The 6,802-nt window shown below is 48.4% G+C and overlaps 1 long non-coding RNA gene across 2 annotated transcripts; it reads right to left on the bottom strand.

Moving 5' to 3' along the window:
* Positions 1–536: 536 nt before the first annotated feature.
* On the bottom strand, positions 537–6,271 carry LOC130579473 (uncharacterized). 2 transcript variants are annotated; one of them, XR_008966010.1, is made up of 3 exons: positions 6,087–6,271; positions 5,612–5,703; positions 537–659 (listed from the first exon to the last, which is right to left on the bottom strand). It is a non-coding gene; the product is annotated as an uncharacterized LOC130579473 (long non-coding RNA). The 2 variants fall into 2 exon arrangements; XR_008966009.1 differs by lacking the exon at positions 537–659 and adding an exon at positions 3,421–4,217.
* Between the last annotated feature and the right edge of the window lie 531 nt (positions 6,272–6,802).

Genomic DNA, 6,802 nt, shown 5'->3' on the forward strand with positions numbered 1-6,802 from the left:
ACACACTTTCTCGCAACCTCGCACACGCTACGTGTTCAATTAGCGCCTGTCTGCGACCAGTATCACACACGAATGAAAGCTCTGGTAAAAATGTCGATAATATTTTGAAAGGCGCTAATGCCTATGAGGGAATGTGGATCGCAGTCCTCTTCTGTTTTCTCAAAGGGCTAACACTTGCATGCTATTGATATCACCCTGCTCTCGATTTTATGAATCAACTTTAGCTTCAAAAAACGGGGCTTGGCTTTGCAATGAGCTGCCTACAGGATGTAGGGCCCTAGGATGTTACCCTAGAGCTTCTGATCGCCCCTCTTCCCGGTCACCATACCAGCCTCTGCTCACACATAACTCTCAGCCTGGTTGTATATATATGTATATGTATTGATATATRTGTACACACCTGGAAGGGGATCAAAATAAACTTCTAGGGAATACCTAATAAAAAGTGAGCATTGTCTCTCCCTAGAGGAAAGAAAAAGCGAGCTGCGGAAAAAAAAACCAAGTGTTGACTTAGTAAAATAAGTTCTGCACGCTGATATAAAGCATTTATTTTTTGTTGTCGCATTTACACCCACTCCTTTTGGCCGCGGCTCCGTTTCCCTGTAGGTCTGGGGAGGTACATGACACTCGCTTCTCCATTTTCAGGCTTTTTAACTTTCCTGAAATGAAGAGTAAAGAATTTTTTTCGGCTGAAGCCCAGCAATTAAATATTTTGTGCACCCACAGATAGTTGTATTCGTCTGTACGAACAAATTTCATACAAGGTTGTGCGTTTCTAGTAAAATCTCCTGTATTCTGTTTATATTATGCCATTTCTGTTTGTAATTATTTTATTTTAATTTTATGTCACTTTTAACACAAGCCAGACCGGTTTTCCCTTCATGTTTTGTACACAGTGCTCTCTCTCTCGATAAGATGTTCTGTCCTATCTTTTCAGTTTTTTCTTTTAAAAAATGTTTATAGTTCCCCACGAGCAATTGCCCAATATTTCACTCTTGCATTTTAAGGACTTGTCCCTGTCTTGCTTTATTTGTTTGTGTGAAATTTAGTTTGAAAGGAGATCAGAGAGAGCAGGAGGGATTTGTAATAAGAGAATGACCAAGTGACCTAAAGGCTGATTATATGTCATTAACTGGAGACTTGGTGTATCCAAATTACCAAAAAGACCTCACTCAGCCAGATCAATTACACCGAGATATGCATATAGGAATTGCGGTACGGGCTGATGCTTCCAACAAGTGTGCAGCCGATATTTGTAGGACTCAGCTGCTGAGTTTTCGGACGAGCCCGTGTGCTGCAGCCGGTCCCGGGCAAGCGGGAGCGGCGTGCAGAGCAGCAGGTATACGGCGAGGGAGACACCGGCAGGACGACACCGACATTTTGGGGCGTGCAGTTAAGGCCAAATTGCAGCTAATTTTCACTGCTCCAGAGGGATTTTTCTCTTAAGCCAAGCGAGGTTACCTTTGATCTATGAAGGCTTCTTAAACCCAGCCTCCTTAAATGGAGACTTTCCATGAAGAATGGCAATAGAAGTGTTGATTTTTGTTAACCTAAATATAAAACGATGCCAGCCTAGCCGCCTTCTTCCTCCAATGTCTGAATTTCAGATGCTGGAGGACAAAATACTCGTTAATGAAGGCAATTACGTTGGCGACCTATTTCATCAGCGTCGAGCTTCCCTGGAGTACAAACAAATATTACGTGGAAAACTAGCATGCTTGTCTGTATGTGTGTGCGTGTTTATACACGAGCATGTTTAGGAAATATATATAATAACTCAAAAAAATAGAGGCAAACTATGTTCACTGCAGAATTTTGCAAGGTTTTTATTATCATTCTTCTGACAGAGAAGGGGTCTTGGTTGGAATTCGTTATGTTTTTGTTTTCTTTCCCTGATTCCTTTCCAGGGTCTAAATGCAACTCTGGATCCTCAGTCACAAATATAAGCAGTCCTCCAATAATTGCTTGCACATGCTGTAGTAAAACACGTAGGGTCCCGCGCTTACTGCTAATCATCACGACTTATGAAATGGTCAGTGTCTTGGGTTTTTCTCATCGCTGATCTTTACTCCTTTTTTTTTTCTTTTTTTTTTTCTTTCTTTGTCTACACAACGGCTGCGAGATTATCATGCCTGGAATATGTGGGTGTTCATTACCGATAGTAACGTAAACCAGGGTTCCTCCACCTCCAAGGGCAGCGATTAATTCGGGCCTGCTGGGCCCGATTCCGCCCTCTGCCCTGGGCGTTGAAATCCAGGTTCTATGAGCACAAGAGAGGGTGCAAGCCAGACCTATTAGACACAAGTCCTTTTCATTAACCCGCACTGACAGGTTGACCTCCAAATCATATTTCTCCGTGCCTTTTTTTTTACAAATCCCCCTTTTTTTTTGCGTGTTTATGTTGTTTCACGAACTCCTAAGTGATGTCCCAGAGAAAGAATGCGTCACATCCCTGGCACACGGGATGGTCTGGCATCCCCAAATCCATCTGAGAATGATACCCCTTTCTAATACCTTTGGTCCCGGGTCAATGACATCATGCACTCTATAAATTCAAATCCCTCTCAGTTTTTCAAGCCGTGCACTGGCCAGTTGAGCGATGGGTGGAAGGAGAGGGAACCGGCACCCCGGTACTTAGGGAGCGAACTGCGGGAAGGAGAGCCATCGAGGGGGCTACCCGGCCAGGGATAGCCTTGGGGTGCTCTTGCGTGTCTGATAGTTTCTTTGCTTTAATGAAAATTTTGAACCGAGATCCCTGCGCTGCTGCACGAAGCAGGGACGGGTAGTTCTGGCAACGGTACCGGGCACCGTAGTGGTGACTGCGGCTCCCGCCGCTGCCCTGTCCCGAAAATCGTCCCACCGATACCGGGGACTCCTCAAAAGGAAGGTGCGGTAAAGAAGCAGATGGACGGGCTCGCTGTCCAGGCACCGGTGAGGCGCCTCTCTACCCCTGGCCTGCTCCTCACGGGGCCTGGCCCGGTGCGGCTGCAGTGTTCCCAGACAGCCAGCCCTGGAGTCCCCAGCAGATGTGGGCTTCCGACCACCCAGCGTCGGCATGTCTTCCCCTTTTCCATACGGTTTTCCCCGAGTGATTCTGAGAAATTAGCTTAATTTGCAATTTAGCTTAATTCACACAAGCCCGGGGGGGAAAAGGGGGGAGCGCAGCTCTATTGTTCTGTTATCCCAACTCCCACCCTACTCTTGGTCCGGAGGAGAGAAGTGACCTGGCGATAAGCGGCCCGGCGGCGACTGAGCGCCGGGGCAGGGCAGCGGGTGGCCCCGGCGGCGCTGAGCGGGCGCCCGGCCCGTCGCCCCCCCGCCGCGGGCTCCTGCCCCCGCTCCCCGGGCGCCGCGGGGCACCCACCGCGGGATAAGGGCTGCCCCTTCTCCCGCTCGGCCCTGCGGAAGGCTGCGGGGCTGGAGAGGCAACAACCGCAGGGCAAAACTTAACGGTACAGCCCCACACACCCAGTCCCGACAAAATAAAACAAAATAAATTTTGAAAAAGCGGGTAGAGGAAGAGAAAACCAGCCTCGGCACAATCTCCACCAAAATTTCTTTATTATAGCAAGCGAGGAGAGTCCCTGTTTGGCAGCAGAATCCAGATAAATCGCCGCCTAACATGCAACTATTTTGGCAGGGAAATAAAGTGACATAAGACTTGGGTTTCTTTTCTTTTTTTTTTTTCCTCTGGTTTTTTTTTTCGCCAAATGATGTGTGCACGAAAAGAAACATTCTAATCAAATCATCAAGTGTAAGATTGTCAAAATACTGGTGCTTTTTAGCGAACTTTGAGCATGTTATTTGGAATGGTACTTTGAGCTGCAGCGTTTTTCAACGCGTGGATCAAACAGAAAAGGCTATAAACCATAATCGGGAATTCTGAGTCTTTAAAAGCTGAGGGAGGACACATTTGCTCTAAAACTCACTTTATAAAACTCATAAACAACTTCTGGGATAGGATAGGAGGAAAATATATGCGTAAGATCCTTCTGGGTGCTTTATCTAGAGATCTTCTTTCTCCAAAGTTAATTAAGCAATCATGATGCTAGCTTTGGAGACTGGTGTTCTGATCGATATCTCCTGTATATTTTATTACTTTTTCTCTGTCTCATGTTTTCCGTTTCCTTCATCATTGGAGATGTTATCKGAGTGGCCGTAGTGTCTTGTCACAGAAACTGTCACAGTGGGAGTTTAACCTGCGGTATATTGGAAAGCTAGACAGGGAGAGAGAGGGTAAAGAAACACAAGCCCGTTTGCAAGCCAATATAACTTTCCGTCCTTGACAATGTCCACTTCTTCTTCGCATCAATATATCGCAGCAAAATAAAACCGGAGAGCCGCTGCAGAAACTGGGTGAATTTCCAGGCTGCTCCGTGCAGACATCTCGTCCCGAGCGGCGGGGGCAGGCTGCCTGGCCGCTCCGGGGCTCTGCCTGAGCTGTCTGCCCACAGCCTTCCTTACATTTAAAAATCTTCACTGCGGACACGTTATTTCCTTAAGATAACACAATATGTACACGTGTGCTTGAGCAAATATAGATACAGATATCCATCAGTTGGTTACAAGTATGTGTGTGTGTGTGTGTACGTATAAGATATATGTGTATGTACATCAATTCTACATCTGGACTAGTTTTTCACTTTCGTACTCAGTTTACACCCAGACGCTCACGCATATGTGTATATGCTTATAAAAATGTACGCCTGCGTGTCTTTGCTCCGTGCATGTCTCCCCTCTAGGGCCGCCTCTACATACCCCGTCCTGCCGAACCGCGGGGCCGGCACTCTGCCTTGCCTTTACTATTTCCCGGACGAAGCCAGCTCTCTGGTACCCCAACAGGCTGCTCCTTGGCGAACGGCCTCGTCCGCAGAGACTGTARGGCATTCCCAGCAGAGATCCCGCAGACCCACTAGCAACAAGACCCCGTGTACCTTCGGCGCAGGGGCCGCCCGAGGTCAGCCTGACTCCTCTCCCCGGGCACTGAGTTGATTTTCATCCTCTTCCCACCACCCAGCGCTTCCCTCCGATGTACCCCCACCGCCTCTGCAGAGGGGCCGGAGAGCGCATTAAGCTGCTGCAGAAATTGGACCACAGTTCTTGCTGCCTTCTTTCGCTAACTCCTCCATCTCTATCTTTCTTTCTTTAATTTACGACCTCTCAGCTCCTGTTGACACAGTTTTCCACACTGCCAGTATTGTAGAACTGCATTGTAATATACGCCGAATCAGCCTAGGCGTCAGCCAGCACAAATAAGGGTGGGTATTTTATATTTCGCAGCTATTTAGTATAGCTCGGTTCCTTTTGAAGACGGCAACAATGCACCTCGCCTGCGAGTTATCCATGACATAACTTACAGCTTGAGATCCATTTTCTTTTGTAATATCTGCAAGCTTAGCAAAGCAAAACACCTAAATAGCTACAGATTTCCTCCTTGGCCTGCCCGTTAAGCAAACTTTTAATTACTCCCTTTCTATAACTAAACCTGCTTTCTGCAGATGCTGGTCTTCTTTATTGCAGAAGCAGGAATGCTGAGAAATATTTATATATTTGTTAGCAAGAGCTAGAAAATTAGCTTGGAACATGCTGTAAAAAATATTCGGTTACTTACCGATCATACCAATTAAARAAGAGCGAAACAATTTCAGTCGCGTAAGTTGCTCGGGTGACCACTGGTGAAGGTGCATAGGTGCAGCCAGCAAGCTGGAAAAGAATCAGTTAGAGTCGAACTTACTGTTAATGTCTCAAAACAATTCTTTCTGAAAGAAAATACCGTGCCCATCCAAGCCTCGAGCGCTCCGCTCCCTCGGTCAGTCAGCAGGCGCGCTGCCGGAGCCAGCCCATGCGAAACCGGGACGCAAGGCAAGGAAAAGTAGCTTCGCCACCAGTGATTTCGTAGAGTGTATTAACCAGCAACACAAGTATAAGCCGGAGTGCTGCTGGGGCATCGATGAAGTGCCCTCCGAAGCCGGTTTTATTTGTTCCATTACCGGACCGGCAAAAAGCACTTTGCCGAAGCAGCCTCAGAGCATATCAAGCTCTCACATAAGGCTTTTGCCAAGAAACTTCTTGGATCCGCACTGTACCTRGTTTGAGATTATCCGATATTTAAGTTTTAATGAGTTTGTAGGGTTTTTTTGTTGGTTTTTCAATTTTTTTTAATGCARATTTTACTGTAAGGCATCTGCTAAACACTTGCATTAACCTCTGCCTCCATGATAATTTTTCCCCCCTTGTTTTAATTACGTTAGGGATGCGGAGGGGCAGCCAATCCTAAAAGAGGAGCTCGGCAATTAGCAGAGCGAACATCAAAAAGTTTTATTGCGGAGGGCGGCGGGCCCCGCCCCCGCCCCGGCCATTGGCAGCCTCCGCTTCTGACGACATATATTAACCCGAGCGGCCCTAAACATGTAGCTGTACATGGAGATCGGGCCGGCGAGCCCTGCCAGTGCCCCGCGCCGCGCCAAGCCCCGCCGCCGCCCGCCGCCACCGAGCCCGGCCGAGCGGCGCGGATGCCCCAGAGGAGCGCGGGGGCACTGAGCCGAGCGGCGCGGCGGGCAGCGATGCGTGCGCCCTCCCAGCACTGACGGCCCCGCCGCCGCGCAGGGCAGAGCCAGCGCCGCCCKCCCCGAGCCGGGGGCGCATGGAGGGGGGCCGCGTGTAAGTACCACCCGACCGGGCCGCGGCGGACTTGGCGAGAGCGGAGGGAATCAAGAGGCGAGGAAGATCCCAGGCTGGGAAGCCAAGCCATTTTGTTTTGGTCGACATCTCTCCGCAGCTTTTTTTTTTTTTTTTCTTTTTT

Source organism: Malurus melanocephalus, unplaced genomic scaffold (assembly GCF_030028575.1).
Source record: "Malurus melanocephalus ecotype Western Australia unplaced genomic scaffold, MMel_1.1 scaffold_276, whole genome shotgun sequence".
Classification (NCBI taxonomy): domain Eukaryota; kingdom Metazoa; phylum Chordata; class Aves; order Passeriformes; family Maluridae; genus Malurus; species Malurus melanocephalus.